Source organism: Tenrec ecaudatus, chromosome 1, assembly GCF_050624435.1.
Source record: "Tenrec ecaudatus isolate mTenEca1 chromosome 1, mTenEca1.hap1, whole genome shotgun sequence".
In the NCBI taxonomy this organism is placed as follows: domain Eukaryota; kingdom Metazoa; phylum Chordata; class Mammalia; order Afrosoricida; family Tenrecidae; genus Tenrec; species Tenrec ecaudatus.
In genome coordinates this window covers 116,863,669-116,887,122 of record NC_134530.1, presented here as the reverse complement: position 1 = coordinate 116,887,122, position 23,454 = coordinate 116,863,669, and the positions used below count along the sequence as shown (strand labels likewise).

General features: G+C 43.9%; 1 pseudogene; it reads left to right on the top strand.

Annotated features, from left to right (window-relative positions):
• Positions 1-1,095: 1,095 nt before the first annotated feature.
• Positions 1,096-23,454, top strand: part of LOC142456687 (heterogeneous nuclear ribonucleoprotein A3-like) — a 41,562-nt pseudogene continuing 19,203 nt past the window's right edge.

Genomic DNA, 23,454 nt, shown 5'->3' with positions numbered 1-23,454 from the left:
AAAAGCACACAATTATTTCAGTGTCCCTCTTATCTGTGCTCTTGAAGAATTGCTCAGCCTTTTTAATGCATAGCCTTCCTATTTTAGCATAATTTGCTTCAGAAGGCCTTCGTTGTTGGCTTTTGTGTGAATGACTGGTAAGCACAACGGACAGCTATCTGGAATGAAAACACCATCTGTTGAAGAGAATTGTTTCAGGAAAGGGTTAAGTGTCATTCATTCATTTAGAAAAATAAAAGTACTTAAAAATAAAAGTGTCCTCCTGTTCCCAGAGTTTGCAGAGAGGCTCACCAGTGGGGAGACTTAATTTTCATGACAATGGACTGTCAGGTGTTGTGTAAATCACGTAGGAAAAATCCAGGCTCTTCACCTGACCCAGGCCAACTTGTCAATTATTTAGGAAAATGTTCCTTCCTTTCTCCTCCCTTGGGGTTTCCTTACTGCTTCCCTTCTTAATGAAGTGAGGGGAGGGGTGAGGGCGAGTGGGTGTTGTACCGGGTAGGAGGAGGTGGTGGAGGGAGAATGGAGAGCAGCGTTCCTGGCTTCTGTTGTGGCGTCCTTTCTATTTGACTTCATGGTTGTAAGTATTTCCAGATGGTGAATCAGACACCAGACGTAACAATATTTCCATATTTGGGTATAGCAGTAGCTTGCGTTTTTAACATTTTTCTGCCTCTTATCCAACCACAAAGCATTCTTGACAGCTTAAAATGTTGTTAAATATAGATTTAACTTCTGTTCCCAGAGCAGGAAATTCTTTATAATTCCTTGTTTTTCACGCAATCTGTCTATCATGATTTAAAATAAAATTATAGTGGTTGATCCAACTGACTCTATACAGCTTGTTTCTTTATTGGGGGAGAGGGCAACAGCAAAGAGATTCCTTCTGCTACACAGCATCGACACACACACATCATTCTGGAGGTTTCTTTCAAAATCAGATTAAAGTTTTCAAACAAGGGTATGTCGGTTTGTTTCCTGGCCCCACTTGGGGAATCTTAGAGGAAGTGTTTGCCTCAGAAGAGAAAGTTACTTTTCACAAGTTGCTCTTGTAAAAGGGGGGGGGGGTGGGGTGGGTTAGGGAGGTGGAGGGTGGGAGACTGGTTGGAGTGTCTGGGCCCGGAGGTGGAGGCCGCCGAAACTGAAGTAGCCTATGTGCACAGCCTTGTCATAAACTCGTCCACTGCCCTGGTTCGCCTGCCGGTGGAGGACATCACGCTGGAGGAACAGCGGCTCCTCACGTCCTGCACAGGGATGGTCCAGAAACTCCAGAAGTCCCGGCGCCTTCTCCCCTGAGAGCTGCAGATCAGTTCACGTTAACGGACTGGAAGAGAAATGTGCCAATGTTTATGGGTAAGTGTTGCTTCGGGTGCCAATTCTGCTCTTTTGCTTTTTCTGCCACCTCCCTCTGCACACGGCTGTCTCTGGAGTGAATGGCGGGGCCGCCTTGTTTCCTTGGGCTGCAAGCCACGGAGTAGGGACTGCTTGGTGTTCTTTAGCTCTTGGCTTTGGGCTGAGAGGTGGGGACGTCTCTCACCTACTGCTGCCAGGGAATTATAGGCCACCGAAAGAAGGGTTCACTGTCTGGCAGTAACAGAGTAACAGCCCTTAGCTTGGCAGCTCTGATTCCTAGATCAATGACTCTCAAACGTTCCCCGAGTATCAGGGTGACTTGGAGGACTGCTTAGAAGGCTGGCTACCGGGCGTTCTCCTGAGTGTTTGATTAGCTGTATTTCTGACTAGTGTGTGGTGGTGCTGGTGTTGCCCTTTTGGAGATCATAGAAGCAGTACCTTGGATGACTGGAGTGTCTTTAATAGGGGTGTGTGTGTGTGTGTGTGTGTGTGTGTGTGTGTGCCCCCTCTACGCCCAGTCTCAGCAATGCACGTTTATAGCCACGTGGGTGAGCACATCAATTTATAGTGGCCGCAGGAGGTGGGGTCTAAGGGGTCACTCCCTTGCCATCTCTTTTATTCCACCCCACCCAACCTCCCCTCTTCTTATTTTTAAAAATCATTTTATTGGGGGCTCTTACAACTCTTATCACAATCCATCCATCCATCCAATGTGTCAAACACATTTGTACATTTGTTACCATCATCATTCTCAAAACATTTGTTTTCTACTTGAGCCCTTGGTATCAGCCCCTCATTCCCCCCTTCCCTCCTCGGGCCCCTCCCTCACGAACTCCGCACGTCTTACACGGTCCAATGTCTCCCCTCACCCACTTTTCTGTTGTCTGTCCCCAAGGGAGGGGGTTACATGTACATCCTTGTAATTGGTTCCCCCTTTCTACACCCCCTTCCCCTTCCCCTCCTGGTATCGCCACTCTCATTACTGGTTCTGAGGGGTTTATCTGTCCTGGATTCCCCGTGTTTCCATGTTTCTATTTCCTATCTGTACCAGTGGACATCCTCTGGTCTAGCCGGATTTGTAAGGTAGAATTGGGATCAAGATAGTTGGGGGGGGGGGGAGGGAAGGCGGAGGGAGCATTTAAGAACCAGAGGAAGTTGTATGTTTAATCGTCGCCACACTGCACCCTGACTGGCTAGTCTCCTTCCCCGAGACCCTTCTGTAAGGGGTGTCCAGTTACGGCGCAATGACTTGGAGACCCAGAGGCGGCGCAGAACCAAAGCGGTGGCGGCAGGAACTGGGCGGCAGGAGCTCGTGCTGGGTTCGGTGGCCTCCGGACCCCGTGGCGGCCGCGTGCGGGTCCGCCCGACTGGAGGGACCTTGAGCCCGGGCGCCTTAGAGCTCCTGGCCGCTCGCTGCCCCCTGCCGGCCGCCGGCCCGCGCGCCCGCGTCGCCGCGGTTGCCAGGACAGAGGTTTCCGGCGGCGCGGCGCAGGACGTTTCCAGCCCCTGTCCATATTTGGTGAAAGTCTTTCTAGACTTCGTCATCTAGCCCCTGGGGGCAGCGACATCAGCCCTGGGAGCTGGCCCGGCCACCGCGCGGCCGCCGCGTTCCTGAAAAGTGCGCCGCGGCCGCCCGCGCCCAGGCCTGGGGCTGCAGGAGACCGGGGCGCTGCGGGCGGCCGCTGCCAGGAGGCCCCGAGGCCCGCCCCGCCCGGTGCCCAGCGCCAGTCCGCACCCGCCGGCGCCCCGCCCGCGCTGCGTGGGAGGCTAGCAGGCAGGGCGCCGCAGCCCAATGGTGTCACTTTTCCCGTCCACCCCAACTGTGGACTCTCCTCCCAGAGGGACAGCGAACTGCTGCGCTGTGCCAGACGGAGAGAGTACGCCTAGGCGCGCGCGCGCGCCCCCGTGTGTGTGTGTGTGTGTGTGTGTGTGTGTGTGTGTGTGTGTGTGTGTGTGTGTGTGTGTTGGAGCTGGCGTTTGCTCAGACAGCCGCCCAACCTTCTGAGATGAGCACCAGGGACTAGGAATTGCCTGGAGGCTGGGACGTGTCCGGGTACCACCATGCCCAGGAAGTGATGCTACGGCTGGTTCTCAGTTTCCCTTGGTCTATCACGGCTACTTTGTTTCTTCCCCATCAAGAAGTTCTTTACATGTAAATTATGTGCCAATAAAACTGTTGGGCGTGGAGTCGTTCCTTGCCTGGGGGAGGGGATGAGATTCCTGGCTAGGAAACCCTAGCTCTGCCCTAGTATTTTTATACATATAGTCGTGGATAAACTGTTCATACACTCTGAATAAAACACTCATTATCCTCTCTGAACTTTGTATTTTTCAATCAGTAAATTGAACACGGAAGTTGTTGGTAGTATTCGGGAACTTGCTAATAATCACAGAAATGTACCCATAAAGACTCACCAGTTCCAAACATTGTTTTGAAAGTCCGCTCTTCTCCTAAAGCCCCGTGTAAGGCTCTTGTTAACATCATTTTCTATCTAGAATTCATAGGTTCCCAAACTTCCTCGGCCTACTGCCCCTTTGAAGAAAAATAAAAACCGGACTCATGCAGCAGTGAAAATGTTTGCCCTGGTGCCCATATGCTGGCTAAAGTGTAGGAATACGCTCTTGCAGTACCGCTGGATCCTTTTAGCCCTTCCAGGTGGCGCTGTTGCCACTTTAGGAAACACTGATCTAGATGAAGAAATGGAGGCACAGAAGGCAAAGGACTACTAATGAGCCAAAGGCCACTCAACTATGAGGTAGCAGAAACAGATTCAGATTTAGGTGTCTCGGTTCCAACTACTGTGCTATCCCACCTTATTCCCACTTTTCCTCAACCCTCTCACAACTTGCCTAGATATTCCAGGATAAATGCATCCTATAGAAAAATAGTTGGTAGATTGACTGAAGCGGTGCAACCCCCCAAGAATTGACTCCTGGGGAGCTAGTGGGAATGGGGTTAGGGTAAGTAGGTGGACTACACCACCCCCCCCCCCGCCCCCCAACCCAGCCAAACTATCTGTTATGAGGAGCCCTCATGGCTTGGGCTTCTAACATCAGGGTCAGAAGTTTGAAATCATTCTTTCTTTGCGGGAGAACAAGGAGGATTTCTATTACAGTAAAGAGTTAAAGTATCGGAAACCCACAGGGGCAATTGGCCCGTGTCCTACAGGGTCATTGTGAGTCGTCACTGACTTGATTGCTGTGAGGATATGTTATGACCACAATTATCTGGATGTCCACGGGCAAATTGTCTAGCCTTTTAGAACCCCAGAGCTCTTGCGTGGAACTAGATTAAAGCTCTGGAGAAATTAAATAAGATGATTCCCGCATTGACCTTTCCCTGGAAGACCTGTGGTCCTGAAAGGAAAGGGAGCACATTACAGTAAGCAGGATACTTGCTGTTACTGAAGTGAGTACAAAGTGCTAGGTGGGAACCTCCTTGCCTGGGGAGCTTGGGTGGGATGACTAACCTGGCTCTGACAGGACGAACGAGAGTGGTTGGGAGATGGAGGGACATTGGAGACAGATGGAGCAAAGTCTTGATCATGCATAGCAACTTGTTGATCTAGTGTGGCTGGATTGTAAAGCTTCCTTGGAAAATTGCTAGCAAAGTCTTGATCGTGCATAGCAACTCTTTGATCTAGTGTGGCTGGAGCGTAAAGCTTCCTTGGAAAATTGCTAATAGCAGCTAGTTGGCCCTTCTGTCAATGACCTTGCCAGTCACTGCATTGCAACTTTGCTTATAGATTCACTGCCACTCACTGCCATTGAGTTGATGCCAGCTCACAGTGACCCTGGAGGACAGGGTCGGACTGTCCTGTGAGTTTCCTGTGAGACAATAACTGTTTCCGGAAGTGGAAAGCCCTGTCTTTCTTCCCAGAGCTGCTGGTGCTTTCCCACCGCAGCCCTTGCGGATTCCAGTCCAGTGAGTGACTAGCACACCGCGGCGCTCCTTGTGCAATTACAGGTAGTGAGAGGGGCTTTGTCTTGGTTTCCTCATCTCTAAGGTCATGGGTTTGCTCCTGTTCAGGAATCATGCATTCAGTGGCGGCAGGGATCAGCCAGGTAACAAGGTGGCATGTCTCAGGATTAGTACTGCCTGGAAGATATTCGGTCCCGGCCCTGAGAGCTGTGGGGGAAAATGAGCACCACCATTTAGGGTCCTGCATGGTTGATAGATAGAACTGTAGGTCCAGTGTTGGCTCCACCGCTGCCCCCACCCCTCAAATTTTAAAGAGACACCAACGATCTGGATTTCTATATAAAATCTTCTAATATTTTAAGAATTGAGCTGTTTTGTCTTGTTCACTTAAAGAATGTTATGTTTAAAGGAGGGTAGCACATATTGAATCGTATGCATTTTAGTTTCATCTTGTTAGGTACAGATGATTTTATTATTGTTTGAAAATTACATGTGGCTAAAGAGTGTGGTAAAGTGTCAGATAGACAAGGGGTGGTCTGTGGTAGTTACATAATCTGTTGTCAGTTTGAGACTAAAGAGTGAGGGGGTGGAATTTAGCCTGTCAATCAGCTCACAGCTTGATGACCTCATATAGAGATGCTAAGGAGAGAAATAGCTCGCTGGAGGCGGAGCACAAGGTCACTTCTTGCGAGACATTTCCACTGACAAGACACATGGAGCTAAGTTAGAGTTCTGGAGCCAGAGGAGGCACCGAGATGCTTTCACCGCCACTGGATCCACAAGACCTTCGACCCACTGGCCTGTGATCTTCCTGCATTCAGCGTCATTGCATGTGTTTCATGAGTCTAAAGAGAACTTTATAGATTGGTATTGGGTATACGGGCTAATATCAGATTTATGGACTTGATCTGGACTGGGCTGGGATGTTTTCTCAATGTTCAACTGCTCTTGTACATAAAACTCTTTTCCATACACACGAGTGTCTATGAATTTGTTTCTCTAGTGTACCGGACTAACACACCATTAATTATAAATATTAACATGCTATCTGGATTAAACCTGGGAAAGCAAAAGGAGACAGCTTCCCATTGAGCCTGGGTGTCTGTCTCTTGGAGCCCATCCTGCTCTAACATCTTGCAACCCTGCCCTTGCCACTTGTGCCCTTTCTGGGAATAGAACTGTGGACGCCACTTATTTGTCAGGTCGACTAGGCATCCATTTGTTTAAGAATCAGGACTGCCACTGGACTTTTGTTGAAGTTTATGATCTATCAACAGTATTGGAGTAAAAAGCTTTATTCACTTTTTAAATTTACTCACTCCCCAAACCTTCCTCAGTCTCCCTCTTTCCACGAGTCCTGAATTAATGTTGTAAACAGCTGGCATGCCCTTGGCAGCATGATGGGAAACACTTTTTTTAGGGCATCCATATCCAATGGGAACAATATCTATTTATTTCCTGCACCTGGCTTCTGTCCAGAGGCAGCCCGGCATCGCTACCTCCTTTTGTGCTTCATGATAGCACCGAAACATTCACTGGAATGGACTGGAAGGCCCCTCTCCCACCCCACCCTGCGACCCATCTTCTAGCGATGATTGAGCAATCTTAAACACAATAATTATAAGTCATTATCAAATGGCTTGGCTCTCGATTCAGGGGATTAAAAATTAACCTCCGCCTCTTTGTGTTTTATTTCCTAAGATACCTATCTCTTAATTGCCCACTTAAAACCACACACCAGACTCAAAATTTAGAAATAATTTGAAAGGAACAGAATTCATGGAGATTTTACAGAGAAGAGGAAGTCATTTATTTGTGGTAGTTTTCTATGGGTCTCTGGGATTAAGGGTCAGAGGGGACTTTGGAAAGTGTGCTGATTATAAGAGATAAGACATGCGTAATGTCAGCATGATGCTTAGTGCATAAGCCAAACATGAAAAAAAGAAACCTATTGTGGTTGAAGCACGTGCTACTGGGAAGATAGGCCCCATAGAGTGTTCTTGGCGCTGATTTTTACAGAAGCAATGCACCCAGCTATCTTCTACGAAACTGTTTGCTATTCCTCTGCTCCGACTGCTAAGCATTTCCATTGCCTTTACTTTTCTATGACTAACATTGAATGAGCTAGACATAGTCTCTGGAGAGTGTTCTCAATTCTTTAGTCTAGATGCGCTCTACTTATAAAATCCACAAAATTATTTGATGAGTGGGAGATCAATGTCATGACAAAGACCCACCCAGCCCAGTATTATGGCTTGCTCTGGGGCTCATATGACGATTTAAGAAAACACTCAAGTGCCTTGTCTGGGACAACAATGTGACTTTGCTGACAGGCAGTCGGGAGACTTTTGTCTAAATTTCCTTAGCTGTAAAATCATGAGATTACTTCAATTTAGGGAACATGTTCTCCAGTGCCTGCAGGGATCACCAGGGAACAGAATGCCACCCCTGAAGATGAGTGCTGGCAGACATGGCCTCGGTGTCGAGGACATGGGCACATGAGGACCACCCATGGGGCAGCAGCACACGACTGTTAAGGGCTAACAAAAATATCTCTACCAGCTTACACGCGACATTCTTTTTGGTTGTTTTGTTTTGATTTTTAATCTTTTTAGTGGTGGTTCATACAACTCTTATCACAATCCATACATCTATCCTTTGTGTCAAGCACATTTGTACATTTGTCGCCATCATCATCTCAAAACGTTTGCTTTCTGCTTGAGCTCTTGGTATCAGCTCCTCATTTTCCCTTCCCTCCCCGCTCCCCATCCCCCTCCCTCATGAACCCTTGATAATTTATAAATTATTATTCTTGTGTCATATCTTGCACTGTCTGACGTCTCCCTTCACCCACTTTTCTGTTGTCCATCCCCCAAGGAGGAAGTTATATGTAGATCCTTGTAATTGGTTCCTCCTTTCCACCCCAACCTCCCTCCACCGCCTCGGTATGGCCACTCTCACCACTGGACCTGTAGGGATCATCCTGGATTCTCTGTGTTTCCAGTTCCTATCTGTACCAGTGTACATCCTCTGGTCTAGTCAGTTTTGTAAGGTAGAATTGGGATCATGATAGTGGGGCGGGGGGAGAGCATTTAGGAACTAGAGGAATGTTTGTATGTTTCATCACTGCTACACTGCACCCTGACTGGCTTGTTCGTCTCCCCCCCTGCAACCCTTGTGTAAGGGGGTGTCCAGTTGCCTACAGATGGGCTTTGGGTCTCCACGCCCCACTCCCTCTTATTCACAATGATTTGATTTTTTTTGTCCTTTGGTGTCTGATACCTGCTTTCCACAGGACATTCTTTTGATATTTGTCTTCACACCATGACAGTTCAGTTAAACTTTTGAATTGGCTGTGACTTGCCACTTAAAAGTTGTCCTAAATGTGTCCTGAACTTATTTGTGTTTTCAGTAAGTAATGAATGTCTTGACAAGATCTAGCAGTGAAGGCGTGAAGCAATAGAAAAGGGTTTCCTCCATAGGGCCCTTGCCTGAGCTTGCTCCTGTTTCCTCCGAAGAAAAAGAGATGTGTCAGAACAGAGGAGGAACTAGGAGAGATTGAGAGATCTTTTTGCTGTAACTGACTCATCTCCTTCGATTTTGGTGCCAGAGGCAGATGGAGCGGCCACCTCCCATGAGCTGTACGGTCACCCTCACAACAGTCACCATGCTCAGAGCCCTCCAGGCACCCACTGCACACGTCTACTCAGTGTAGGCCTGGGCTTCAGGTGGCAGAGAAGGCTTCCCGTCATGGAAGCACATAAAAAGCACAGAGCGATCCGAGAGTGATCTGGTTAAGGCCTTGGTGCTAACCGAAAAGTCCTGGGCTTGAACTCACCAGCTGCTCCATGGGAGAAAGACGTGACCATCTACTTTCCTAAAGACTGACAGCCTTGGGAACCCACGTGTCAGGTCCCACGTATTTCTCTGAAATCTTTCACCACCTCTACTTTGGTTAAGATATTCCATTTTTAAAAGGGAAGGCAGGGGACTCTTTTTAATTGGTCCAAGGACAAAGGCAGTACATGTTCAGTACTTTAAATTCCTGAGGCTGTGGGAAATGCCGTTGGGGTGGGGGGAGGTATTGTAATGTATGGAACACATGTGAAGAATTGCAGGTGTAGACGATGGTGGGTGATTTAGGTCGTTCTAACAAGCTCTGGCGGCACAGTGGGCTACGAGATGGCCTCCTCTCCACAAAGTTGGCAGTTCGGAGCCATCAACCACTCTGTGGGAGAAAGACAAGGCTTTCTCCTTCTGAGAGTTCCAGTCTCAGAAACCCACAGTCAGTCCTACCCTGCCCTATAGCAATGCTATGAGGCAAAATTGACAGCAGTTTGCTTCGCTTTGGAACAAACATATGAATGACAGACCTCATGCTAGGCGTACATGCGCTGAAGAATGCTGGATTTTCCATCGCGGCACTCATGATTTAGAGGAAGATTCAGGCATTAGAGCATGAGAGGCCAAGGGTACCACACGCTGTAGATAGAACTTCCGGTTAACTACTTAACCTCACGGGGTTGCAGTCTCTCCACCGGTAAAGCAGGAATAATAATATCTCACCAGGTTATTGGGAGATTTGAATGAGCGAGTGTTAAGGGTCAGCTCTTTGAAATGGAAATGGACCATACACGCGTTTGTGAATAACCAACTGGGAATTGGTATCTGAGGCTGTGTAAAGCCTGTGTGGGAAAGTGGCATGTTTAGTAGTTGAGAAAGCAGGCAGCAAGGTTGTAGATACCAAAAGAAGTCAAGAAGAACAGTAGTGACTTAAGAAATTCTCCTGGATTCATGTTGGTTCGTATGTTTACTACCAAAATAAATTCAGGCTCCATCTACCCTTCTATTCTCTAGCCTTCCTGCACCCTCTGCGGGTTTGCTCTCCTGTTTTGAATGGGGGAGGAGTCCTTGAGTAACACAGTCCAGTAAAGTAACCAGGACAAGCAGACTTTCCCAACAGGCCTAGTTTATAAGCACCTTCCTTTCAAATGTTGCAACACTAAAAGCCGGAGGCCGGAGCGGCGGGTGGGTGGTGGTAGCATAGGGTGAAGATAGGAGCAAATTTAGAAGAGACTTCCGAACCAAAAGAAAACAACCCCAGGAGAATTGAGAAAATTTCCACCTGAAATCACCTCTCCAATGGTTATTAAGCATCTGGAACCAAATACTGCTTATTTAGCACCTTGTCAGAAAGCTCATAACTGAAAGTGTATCCCAGAGCCAGGAGCATCTAAGTTCTGATCCTTTGTAAATGCCCGTCTTGTGAAACACAATTTGGTGTTGGTACACAGGAACTGAAGTGTGCCGAGTTGTGAGTCATTGGCCGTCTGCCGTCTTCCAGGACACCGTGGGAAAGGATAGGCAGGCTGGTGCAGAGGAAAACCATACCTACCTGAGCTCCCACTGCATGCTGAAAACAAATCCACTTAAAAAAAGATGAAAAAGTCAAAATCAGCTCATAAATGAGATAATAAACTTCTGTTCCATGGCTTCAACTCAGATCTGAGGTCTTGTTTTATTTTCAGTTGAATCTCTGGGCTATCATATTGTTACCTATAACCATAGAGATTTCTAGGGAGGTTCACTGGCTTTTAAAGCACACATATTGCACCGTCCTAGACTTTGGGGCATAAAGATGGCTTGAGATGTGGTCCATGTCTCGGAGCGTCTCACATTGAAAGAGGAGAGCACATTGTAAACAATGTGCTTATGAGAATACCATGTAATAAGCCCCCCAAGAGCTAAGAAATGAACCCAAGGCTAGGCATGCAGGGTACCTGAGCTGCATCAGAAGCCCTGCATGACTGCAGCCCCACTTTAGGCATGAGGGCTTCTCCCCACCCGGGACTGCTCCATTCTGTCTCGTGGGCCCCGCATTGCCCCTCTACTGTCTCTCAACAGAGGGGGCTTGGGTATGTTCAGCTCCTGCTCTTAGTTGATGGCCATGCGATTCTTTGTTCCTGCTTCTGAAAAGATTCACTCTATACCCAGTATAATGGCAAAACTGATCAATCCCGGGTTAGAGCCTTGTCTATACTTTATTTGGTGGGAGTTGCAAAGACTATGGATGGAAGAGCCATGCTAAGTAGTTTCACTTCACCACACCAAATTATGTGTTGTTTGGGGCAAGTAGGTTGCAAAAGACCCATTCAAAACATTACAATTAAAAAAAATGTCACTTTGAGAACTAAGACTCAAGTCATGATATTTTGCAATTGCTTCACACGTATGTAAAAGTTGAAAAATAAATAAGGAAAACTGAAGAATGCATTCGCGTTATGACATTGGTGAAGAATGTTTAAAGTACACCAGCGAAACGAACGAGTCTGGCTTAGAAAAAGTACAGTCAGAATGCTTCTTAGAAGCAAGGATGGTTAGACTTTGTCTCATGTACTTTGGATATGTTCTCACCAAGACCAGCCCTTGGAGAAGGACATGTGCTTGGTAAAACAGAGAAAGATCCTCCATGAGGTGAATTGACACAGTGGCTGCAACAATGAGCTCAACCATATGGCGATCGTGAGGACGATGCAGGGGTTCCTGCTGTTGTACACAGGGTCGATGTGAGCTGGAACCAACTCAATGGTCCCCAACAGCAACAACCCCCAGTTTAGAGCATCTGCAGAAGCGAACTGTCTGAACACGATTTACATTACAGAAGGAAAGGGGAAAATGTAAGATGATCATGCTCGATGAAAAATAGTTTAATATTTCTTGAAGTAGACTGTGGGAACTTAAAGATACATACTATAAGCTCTAAAGTAACCACTTAAATAAAACAAAATATGCATTCATAAACCAATAGAAACACAAAATGAAACAATAAAATATTTAATTTGGAAAAGATAAAAAATGAAAAAGAGGAATAAAGAATAGATGGCACAGGTGAAAACTAGCAAGAGTAAATAGGTGATAGTTTGAACCCAAATATAACAAAAATAACATTAATATGACTGCTCTAAACCTCAATTAAAAAGTAGAGATAGATAGAAAAGAAACCTACTTTAAATGTAAAGACACAGATAAAGGATTTTGCAGCAAAGATTATTACCAGAGATGTTGTGGTTGTTGTTAGGTGCAGTTGTTCAGTTTTGACCCATAATGTCCCTGCTCTGATACAATAGAATCGCACACCTCCCTGTCCTGCACAAGGCTCACAATCATGGCGATGCTTGTGCCCATTGCTGTCGACTCTGTTCATTCAGCTTGCTGAGGGTCTTCCACTTTTTCACTGACCTTCTATTTGCCCAGCACCGAGCCTTTTACTGGGGACTGGTCCCTCCAGAGAACATGCACAAAGTTTAGGAGGCAAAGATTTGTCATCCTGTTTTCAAGGGCGTATTCTGGCTTTACTTCTTCCAACACAAGTTTGTTCGTTTTTCGGGCAATGCATGCTATAGTCAATATTTTTGCCAATATCATAATGCAAAAGCATCAGTTCTTTGGTCTTCCTCCTTCATTTTCCAACTATTACATGTAAATGAAGCATATACATGTATATGAAGTATCATGTCTTTGCCAGGCACACCTTCATCTTTAAAGTGACATCTTTGCTTTGTAACAGTTGATAGAGGTCTTTTTCGCAGCAGCTTTGTCCAGTGAAATACAATGCTTGGTTTCATTGGTATTCAATATATTGAATCTGTTTTGAGATGCTACCTAAATTCATGTGGAATATACTCAAACTCATATTTTTTGCTTTGTGAATTTGCTTTTATTTATTTCAGCTTTAACTTCAACTTGTGTATGAATAATTGATGGTTTGCTCCACAGTCAGTCCTGGCCTTGTATTGATTGATTACATTGAGCTTCTCTTTCATCTCTTTGCACAGATGTAATTGATTCAATGTAGATGTATTCTATCTAATGAAGCCCAAGAGTTGATCTGTTGATGTTTTTAGGAACCATCCTGGTGGTTGTGACAAAAAGAGATCTCATGCCCAACAGAATGAAACACTGCCCCTCCCGCACCAGCCTCACAACTGTTTCTGTGCTTGTGCCCATTGTTGCAGCCATTGTGTCCGTCCATCTCCTGCAGGGCCTTCCTCTCCTTCACTGCCCCTCTTTACCAAACGCCATGTCCTCCAGGGACTGGCCTCTCCTGGTAACGTGTACAATGTGTGTAAACCTAGTCTCACCATCCTCCAAGGATCACTATGGCTGTACTTCTTCCAAGACAGGTTGGTCTGTCCTTTTAGCAGCCCATGGTACTTTCAATATTCTCCAGCACCACAATTCAAATGCATCGATTCTTCTTTGGTTTTCTTTATTTAATGTCCAATGTTTACATATGAGGCAATTGAAAATACCATGGCTTGGGTCAGGCCCACCCTAGTCCTCAAAGTAACATCCTTGCCTTTTAACACTCTAAAGAGGTCTTGTGCAACGGAATTACCCAATGCAACTTTCCTTTTGGTCTCCTGACTGCTGCGTCCATGAGGATTAATCAAGGATTCAAGAAAGACAACCTCCTTGACAACTTCAATCTTTTCTGAATTTTTCTCCTACTGGCCCAGTTGTGAGGCTTTTGGTCTTCTTTACAATATGTTGTAAGTCACACTGAAGGCTGCCATCTTTCTCTTCATCAGCAAGCGTGTCAAGTCCTCCTCACGTTCAGCAAGCAAGGTGGTGTCATCTGCAAATTTCAGATCGTTAATTAGCCTTCCTCCAAACCTGATACCACATCCTTATAATCCAGCTTCTCTGATGATTTGCTCAGCATATAGGTAGAATAAGAATCATGAAAGGATACTACCCTGATGCACACTTTTCCCGATTTTAAACCATGGAATATTCCCTTGTTTGGTTCACACATCTTCCTCTTGATCCATGTACAAGTTCTACAGGAGCACTATGAATTCCAAGTCTTCTCTAGAAGAATTCCCATTATTCTCAAGGTTATCCAGAGTTTTTTAATGATCCACACAGTAAAATGCATTGGCATAATAGATAAACTCCATAATATATTTTAATATTGAAACTTTAATCAGTTATCTTTTAAAAACATATTTAGCTATATATTTACCATTTCTGATGCTCTTCTTTTCAGATTCAGTTTTATACCTGCTGTTATTTTGCTTCTGTTTTCAATGTTTCTTGTAGGGCTGTTCTGGCGATAAATTCTTTCAACTTTCGTATTTCTGAAAAAAGTTCTGATTTCATGATGTACACTTTAACATTTTGATATGAACGCAAAATAAATTGTAAAAAGACTATACATAAAGTCCCACTAACTCTTCACCCATCTTCCACCAATGATGATATCTTATAACTGCAGTATAATATCTACACCAGAAAATTTATATCAGTACACTATTAACTAGTTTATAGACGTATTACATTTTTAGTATTTGTTGCATATTTCACATTCATTTTGGAAAAATACTTTCACTGAGTTTCGAAGTTTCCCTGGACTGTTGTATTCTTTAATTATTGTAAAGATATTGCCCCTTGTCTTCTAGTATGTGTTGTTTCTGTTTAGAAGTGTACTATTACTATAATCTGTGTAGTAGATCACACATCCATTTGGGCTGCTTCTGGTTGCTATGAACTGGAATCGACTTCATAGCAGTGAGGGTTGTTTTTTTTATGACTAGATTTTTAGATGACTTTAGATTTTTCTCTTTATCACCATTTGTAGGCAATTTGATTGAGGTATGCTTTGATGTCATTTCTTCATTTTTATTTTACTTGGGGTTCCTGGCTCTGCAGGTTTAAATCTTTCATCAAATTTGAAAGAAAAAAAGCCATTATTTCTTAAAATATTTTTTACTCTCACTAACCCCCTGTCTTTGGGTCTTATCCAGGGTAGCTTCTACTGCTTGGTTCAAGTTCATTAATCCTTGGCCATACAGCAAGTGCAAGTATTAAAGGAAGAAGTCTAACCCGCACTTAAGACATTAGTGACAAGTAGAGATCCAAGAGTTTGCTGACAGCCAACTGAAATGTTTCAACAGCTGAGGAAGCCCTGGAAGCACTCACCAGTTCCAGTCCCAGGAACCCTTGCCTATAGAGTCTCCATGAGTCAGAGTTGGCTCAATTGTAGTGAGCTTGGGGGATTTATGGACTCATTCATATCACATGCAAGTAAAATTTTGCTAAAAAGAATCTTAAAGCGTTTGCTGCTGTACATCAACAGGAAACTGCCAGAGATCCGAGCCAGATTTGGAAGTGAATGAGGCATGCCATTGCCAACATCAGGTGGCTCTTGGTTGAACGCAGAGAATACCAGAAGGCTGTTTACTCGTGTTTCGCTGGCTCTGCGAAGCTACTCCGCTGTGTGGGGCATCATCACTTACAGGGGACATTGAGAGGAGCATGGCTTCCAGAATACTTTATTGTGTCTCTTCGAAATCAAGAGGCAATTGTTGAAACAGAGCAGGAAATAACACAGTGGTTTAAAATCAGAAAAGGTGTGCATTCTTTCATCATATTTATTCACTCTATATGCTGAGGAAATGATTTGAAAAGCTGGCCGATAGGAAGAATAACCCTTGGCATCAGGAGTGGAGGATGTTGGCCTAGTCCGGGCAGACTAGACAAAGAAATCCAGAGACATTCATATGGCTTACAAAAGAACTTTATATCAAAGAGTAACTGCATACTAAAAAACCACCTGGTTTTTAAGAAAACATCCCAGTCCAGTCCAGATCAAGTCCATAAGTCTGATATTAGCCCATATGACTGATAGCAGTCTATAAATTCCTCTTCAGACTCACACAACGCATGCATTGATGTTGAATGCAGGACGATAACAGGCCAGTGAGTGGAAAGTCTTGTGGATCCAGTGGCAGTGGAAGCATCTCAGAGCTGGTGTGGGTCTCCACATGGTTCCTCTGGCTCCATCAGCGTTGCCACATGTGGCCTGTCAACAGGAAGACAAAGCAGTGAGAGAGTTTGTCTGGTCTCCAGTCAGTTATATTTCTCTATCGCGCCTTCAAATGGGGTCATCAAGCTGCTAGACTCCACGCCTGTAACCTATTTAACAAGTTGACACCAGATTATGTAACCACCACAGATGGCTTATAACAATATGCAGAGAGTATAATTCTGTTTGCTGAAAACGAGGAGGACTTGAAGCTTGCTGATGGAAATCAATGTGGATTGCAACTCAATGTAAAAACAAAAACAAAAATACTCACAACTGTACCGATAGATAACATCGTGATAAACAGAGCAAATTGGAATTGTCAAGGATTTCCTTTTGCTTAGATCCACAAATAATGTACATGGGAGCAGCAATCAAGAAATCAAATGACACCAGAGGGTGGAGGGAGGGTGGGGTCGAGAGGGGGAAACGATGATAAGGCTCTACATATAGCCTCCTCCCTGGCCAACTGACAGCAGAGAGGTGGGTGAGGGGAGATGTCGGACAGTGGAAGATATGACAAAATAATAATTTATAAATTATCAAGGGCTCATGAAGGAGCGGGGAGCGGGAAGAGAGCAGGAAAAATGAGGAGCTGATGCCAGGGGCTTATGTAGAGAGCGAATGTTTTTGAGAATGATGAGGGCAACAAATGTACAATGTACTTTAACCAATTGATGTATGTATGGCTTGTGATAAGAGCTATATGAGCCCCCAATAAAATTATTTTTTTAAAAGAAATCAAATGACATATTGCATCAGGTAAATCTGCTACATAAGACCTCTCAACAACCTAAGTGTACCTCACCGAAATCATGATATTATTAATTGCATGTAAAAGTTGGGCAATGAATAAGAAGGCCTGCAGAAGAATCAGCGCACTTGAATTATGGTGCTGGCAAGGAGTATAGAAAGCACCGTGGACTGCCAGAAGGAAAAACAAACCCGTCATGCTGTCGAGCCCAGTCCCTGGAGAAGGACATCATGTGCGGTAAAGTAGAACCGCCACAAGGACTGCAACGTGGGGCCCGAGCGTAACGACAGAGAGCGACCCAGAACAGAGCAGTGCTTCCTTTTTGTTGTACCTACAGTTGCTGTGAGTTGGAACTAAACTGATGGCACTTAGCAACAATACCAACCAAGTTTAAGTCCTCGGTTGCACTGCTTTATCTTATATTGTCTTCACTGTACTTTTCATCTCAGACACTGTAGCTATTGCCTCTAGAATGGGACGAGGGAACGACTAGCCCACAGCTCACATAGGCCCCCTGATGATCCATTCCAGCTGATATCACCTGCCTCACTAAAGAGAAACAAGCGGTTCCAGCTATCACATGACACGAGTCAATGACATGTCTGACTATTATAGCTGCAGATTATCCAAATGGTCCTGGGCAGAAAACATGGCCTTTAAAAAACATCTTCCGTTGCTCAGCTCTTGATGTCGTTGAACTGTTGAGCTGTATGGTATGTGAATTGTGTGCCACTAAGATTGTTGAAAAAAACTCTTCCACGCCGTCACTCAGTGTGCTTACTGTCTCCATGACATTCTTCAAGATGTAGAATTGCATAAAGCTGATTTTAACGTGCTGTCTACTAATTTTCCCAGGTCTGCCATTCCTGGGTTGGTTTCTGTGGAGAGTTTTTGTCATCATTATAGGGCATGTTTTCCTGCTTAATAGCATCTCGGTCATTTTTATTTCATGTCAAATATTATGAATTTTACTTCAGTGGGATAGATATATTTTGTGTTCCTACAATATTCTTGTTTTGTTCTGAAATGCAAGCGGGGGGTTGGAACAGTTTAATCATTCCAACACTTTCTTTTAAGCCTGGTTAGAGGCCAGTGCAGCATTAGTCTACGGCTCATCGGGCCTCACCTCTGACGGAAACCCTTCTGAGTACTACACGTGGCTCCCCTTGGTTTGTGAAGCTTTCCGCTCTGGCTGGTGGGAGCACAGATGCGTCCTAGCTGTGTGTGTAGCTCAATAATCCTGCCTCTGCTCCTTTTAAGCATTTCCTTTTCCAGTTTGGGGTGCTCTGCTGACCTGAGTACACTGATCAGTGCTCTGCTAAAGTGGGTGATGGGGTCAGGTCTCTGGAACTCTCTTTGTGAAATTCTTTCCTCTCTCATATTCTGTCCCTCAATAACCATGGCTTTCTCTAAACACCCAACTCCATCTTATCAATGCAAAAAGACTACCACACTCTGCCTCAGTTCTACCTCCTCCTGCTGTTGCCTGGATAGCCTTTTCAAGCAGCAATCTGGGAGCAGTTGCAGGTCTTCCCTCTTTTTCAGAAAACCCCCAAAACATTTAAATACATAACTTTGGGGGGGGGAATTGTGAACTTTTTAGGGTACCCCCTTGTATTTTGTCCAGTGGACTATTTGTTCATCATTTCTCCATCTTGGCTGGAAGCTGCAGTCTTTAAATGAGAATTTGCTATAAACCATTATTATTTATTTTTAAACATTTTAAATAAAGACTACAACTCTATGATGAACTGTTAAAACATCTCACATTATTGGTTTATCTGTAAATATCCACATGTATTTATTCATAATAATCTATGAATCAGATTCCTATCTGTATTTTCTTAAACATAATTTGTTAATGTCATGAAATTGTTACCTTAAACTTTATTATGCTTGCCTTTAAAACCATCACATAATTTCTGACCTATTTTGCTAACCTAGGACCAGAGAGATGATTCAGGATTAGACACTGGAAACTGTTACAGTCAACTGCTGTGAGGCTGTCATAAAAGTAGCGCCTCGTTTGATAAAATTTTGTAGTCAGTTAAAACTTAGTTATTTTTTAAGATTAGAAGCAACTCTGTCAAAAAGGCTGAACAGTTGGCCTCATTTACAACTTTCCAAGAGAAGTCACAGGGAATTATTCATCTACTCACCGAGATATGAGGTCCCTGAGCTAACACTATCGATGCCAGGACATGGTCAAAACTCGAAGACGGGTCATAAATATCCATGACCTAAACGGACTCTTCTTGGGGTGATAAAATGTGCCCAAGCAATGACAAGAAAAATTAACTAAATACTAGAAAAATGGTCATATTATTAAGAAATTTTAAAACAAGAAGAAAAGTAGAAATATAATCCCTTAAAGTTTGCTAACAATTCCCTCACTGGTCCCAGAAGGTTGTTTTTGTTTGTTTGTTTGTTTGTTCTGTCCCAGTAGCTGTGCAGCTTTCCCCTCCAGGTGCAGCCCACTGCTTTCTGAATCGTCTCTACTCTTGCCATGGGCACTGGTAGCACCAGTGCCACCAATTGGGGTTAGGATGTTCCCACATTCCTGGTTCTGGGTGGGGGTGGTGCCCACTACACATGATTACCTTATTAATCATATTCTTCAGCGGAGGACCATTCTTGACCTCCTTTTCTAAGTTGTTGCTCTGTCATTAACTCACTGTCTTCTAACATCTCTGCTTAATATTTCAAGTTGCTTTGTTTCAACATACAGAATGTTTTTTAAAAAGTCTAATGGTCAAGAGAGTTTTTCTTTTACTAGTTTATCAAAGCTATATTTGGGTTTCAAGAAGACTCTCAGGATATACATCTTAGTTTTATGTTTAAAGATTGGTTTCTGGCTGTAGTTCCAGGGGGTCATCCGATCCCATGGTTCCAGAAAGTCCGTCAGAATGTCAAATTCTGTTCTACACTTTCTCCCTTTTGATCAAGCTTATTCTACGGATTTTTGATCAAAATGTTCAATAGTTGAACACTATCCTGGTCTTCTAATTTCCTGCCAAAGGAAACAAGTTGATTGTGCAGACACTTGACCGCACACCCCATATCTTCCCACCATTCCTAAAGCTCCATCTTCCTTTGCTGCTCCAATCGCCAAGTCCGCATGGTCTGTTCAGGCTTCTAAGCCTATACAATGAACAGAAGCGCTAAACAATGTCACCAGGTCAATTGCATTTCATAAAACCATGACCCACGTCTCCGAACCAAGGACACAAGTCCCATGGGGGATTTATTGTATGTACTTATGCAGCCTCGGAGCTGTGGCTTTGTTTGTTTTTGTAAATATATCTATCACCTATCTTTGGCAATTCAACACTTTATAGGTATGAGCTTACCGTCTTCAATGACAACAATTAGCTGTGCGACCTTACTGCTCATCATGAAGCTTGTCTGTCAATAATGCATTTTGTCTTTCTACTTTTACTTCTTGTCTTTTTAAAGAAGCAAGGTCATACAGTACTTGCCTCTTGTAATCAGCTTATTTCACTCAGCATCATGTTGTCAAATTCCAACTATATTGCAGTATACAGTAAGAGCAAGACTTAATTACTTTCATTGGTTGACTATTATTCCACTGAGTGTGTGTACTACATTTGGTTTATCCATACATCTATGGATGGACATTTTGTTGTTCCTACTTTTTAGCTATTGTGAACACTGCCGTAGTGAACATCAGTATACAAGTCTATTGGGGACGTACCTGGCAGTGGAATAACTGGGTGATGTGGTAATTTTGGTTTCTGAGAAACCACCGCATTGTAGCCCATAATAGCTTTACCATCTTTACATTCCCAATAGCAAGGGCTGGAGGTTCTAATTTCTCCACATTTCCACATCCTTACCAACATTTGTGAATTTGTGTTTGTTTCCAAATTCAGCCATCCTACTGGGGGATGAAGTACCTCAGTGTGGTTTTTATTTACATGTTTCGATAGCTAAGGACACTAAGCATCTTTTCGTGTGTGGTAGCCTTTTGAATGTCTCTTTGGTGATATTGTCATTCAAGTCTTTTGCACGTTTTTATGATTTGATTATTTGTGTTTTTGTTGTTATCTAAATTTTATATATACTTAGACTATTAGATTCTTACTGGATATATGGCTTCTGAAGATATTGTCCCAGTGAGTAACTTGTCTTTTCATTTTTTCTTTTTGCTAAAGACTATCTTTACTTTTTATGAGATCTCATTTATTTATTTAGCTGTCTGTGCTTTAAAAAGTTATTTTGGATAGTCCATTGTTGAAGTTAGGCCCTGTACTACTACCCCTGGTTATTCGTCTAAGAATTTTATGGTTTTAATGTATGCGTTTAGGTCCTTAGTCCATTTTGAATTTTCTTTCTTTTTTTTTATATATGGTTGTGAGGCATGGATCCTGATCCTGGTTCATTACACTGCATGTGAGAATCTATTGTTACCAGGACCATTTGTTGAAGAGACTCTTCCCCCCCCCACTGAATAGACTTCTCACTCTTGTCGAAAATCAGGTAACCATAGATGTTTGGGTTAATTTCTAGATTTTCAATTATATTTCATAGGTCTATTGTTACCAGGCTCTTTCAATTACTGTAGCCATAGCAGATCTTTTGGGGTAATGTGCTACGAGTTGGACTGATAACCAGAATCATCTGGGCAAAACCACCAGGCACTCCGAGGGAGAAAGATGTGTCTCCTACTCTTGTTAAGATTTATGGTCTCAGAAACGCTCAGAGGCAGTTCCACTCTGTCCTATGGAGTCCCTAAGAGTCAGAATCAACTGGATGGCAGTGAGTTTGTTTTATTTTGGGGTTTCGAGTATGTCTTAAAAATTAGGAAGTCTGACTCTTCATACTTTATTCTTGTCTTTCGATATTGTTTTAGTTATCCAGGGCCTCTCGCCATTCCATATATGGGTAAGGGAAGATTGATGTTTTTATTTCTGCAAAGAAGACTGTTGGAATTTTGATCAAGATTTCATTCAATCTACAGATGACTTGGGTAGTACTGACATCTTAACAATGTTAAAGCTTCTGGCCCATGAACATGGAACACCTTTCAATTTATTTAAATCTTTTAAAATCTCTATCAACAAGGTTTTATAGTTTTCATTGTTTAAATCTTTAATACCCCTGGTTAGAATTATTGATACGCATTTTATTCTCTTAGATACTATTGTAAATGCAATTGTTTTTCTAATTACCCTTTCACATGTCTCAAAGATACTATTATAAATGCAATTGCTTTTCTAATTACTCTTTCACACTCTCATCGCTGATGTATAGAAACCCAATTGTATTTGGTGTTGATCTTGTACCGTGAAACATTCCTAAATCCTGCATTAATTCTAAGGGTTTTCTTGTGGCATCTTTGGGATTTTTCTATGTGTGGGAACACATCATCTGCAAATAGAGATAATTTTACTTTTTCTTTCCAATCAGGATATGTTTAATCTCTTTTTGTCGTTGTATTATGCTGGCTAGCACTTCCAATACAGTATTGAATAGAAGTGGTAAAATTGGGCATCCCGTCTTCTTCCTGATTTCAAGGCGGAAGTTCTCAACTTTCTCAATTAAGTATAATTTTAGCTGCTGGCTTTTCATATGTGGCTTGAATTGTGGTGATGAATTTTTCTTCTACTCCAATCTTCTTGAGGGTCTTTATCCAGAAAGGGTGTTGTATTTTATCAAGCGTGTTTTCCGCATCCGTCGTGTGCTACATGGATTGAGAGGTGAGCCCAGGAGGTGTAGTGGTGATGCACTGGACGGCTAACTGCTAGGTCTGCAGTTAGAAACCAGGAGTCCCTATGAGGGCGTCAAGCCAAGGCTTTCTACTCCCTTTAAGAGTGAGTCTCAGCACAGTGTGGGAATTGCACCTGACCTGATCCCACCACACCGAGGCAAATCACTGGGGGAGTGCAGCGGAACAGCAAGGGAATGGAGTGGCAAGGTCCCCAGGGAATGCTGAAAGTGGACTTTGGGGCCAGGGCGTGGTGCCCCAACATACTGGTCTGGAAAACGCTCCTAAGGGCCAGCAAACGATCCCTGAACTAACTACAAGCTTTTCTCTTGTGAACTGTTTTGTTCTGTTCTTTGTCAGTGGTTTGTTTTTGTTGTTTTGTTGTCTGGTTGTATACTGTTGCTTTGTTTTCCTCTGTCTTGTTTTCGTGCATGTTAGTGACTCCACAGGTCTGTCTGAATAGGACAGGCTGGATGAACTATCTGGAGGAAAAACAACGGGACCGACAGTTCCGGGGGGACTTGGGGTGGGGGGGGGTAGGGGGGGGTAAGGAAGTGGTGTTAACAAACCCAGGGACAAGGGAAAAACATGGAACCCCAAATGGTAGAGAAGGGGGAGTGGCAGGCCTGGTGGGAAATGATCAAGGGTAAGGTTGCTTAGAGAAGAGGTATACTCTAGCCCAGGTGGCGATGAAGCATGGTAGTAGGGCAGGAGGAAAGTCAAGGGAGATGGAGGAAAGAGCTAGGAGTCAAAGGGCATTCATGGAGGTCTAGACAAAGACATGTACATGCAAATATATATAGGAGGATGGGGAAATAGATCTATGT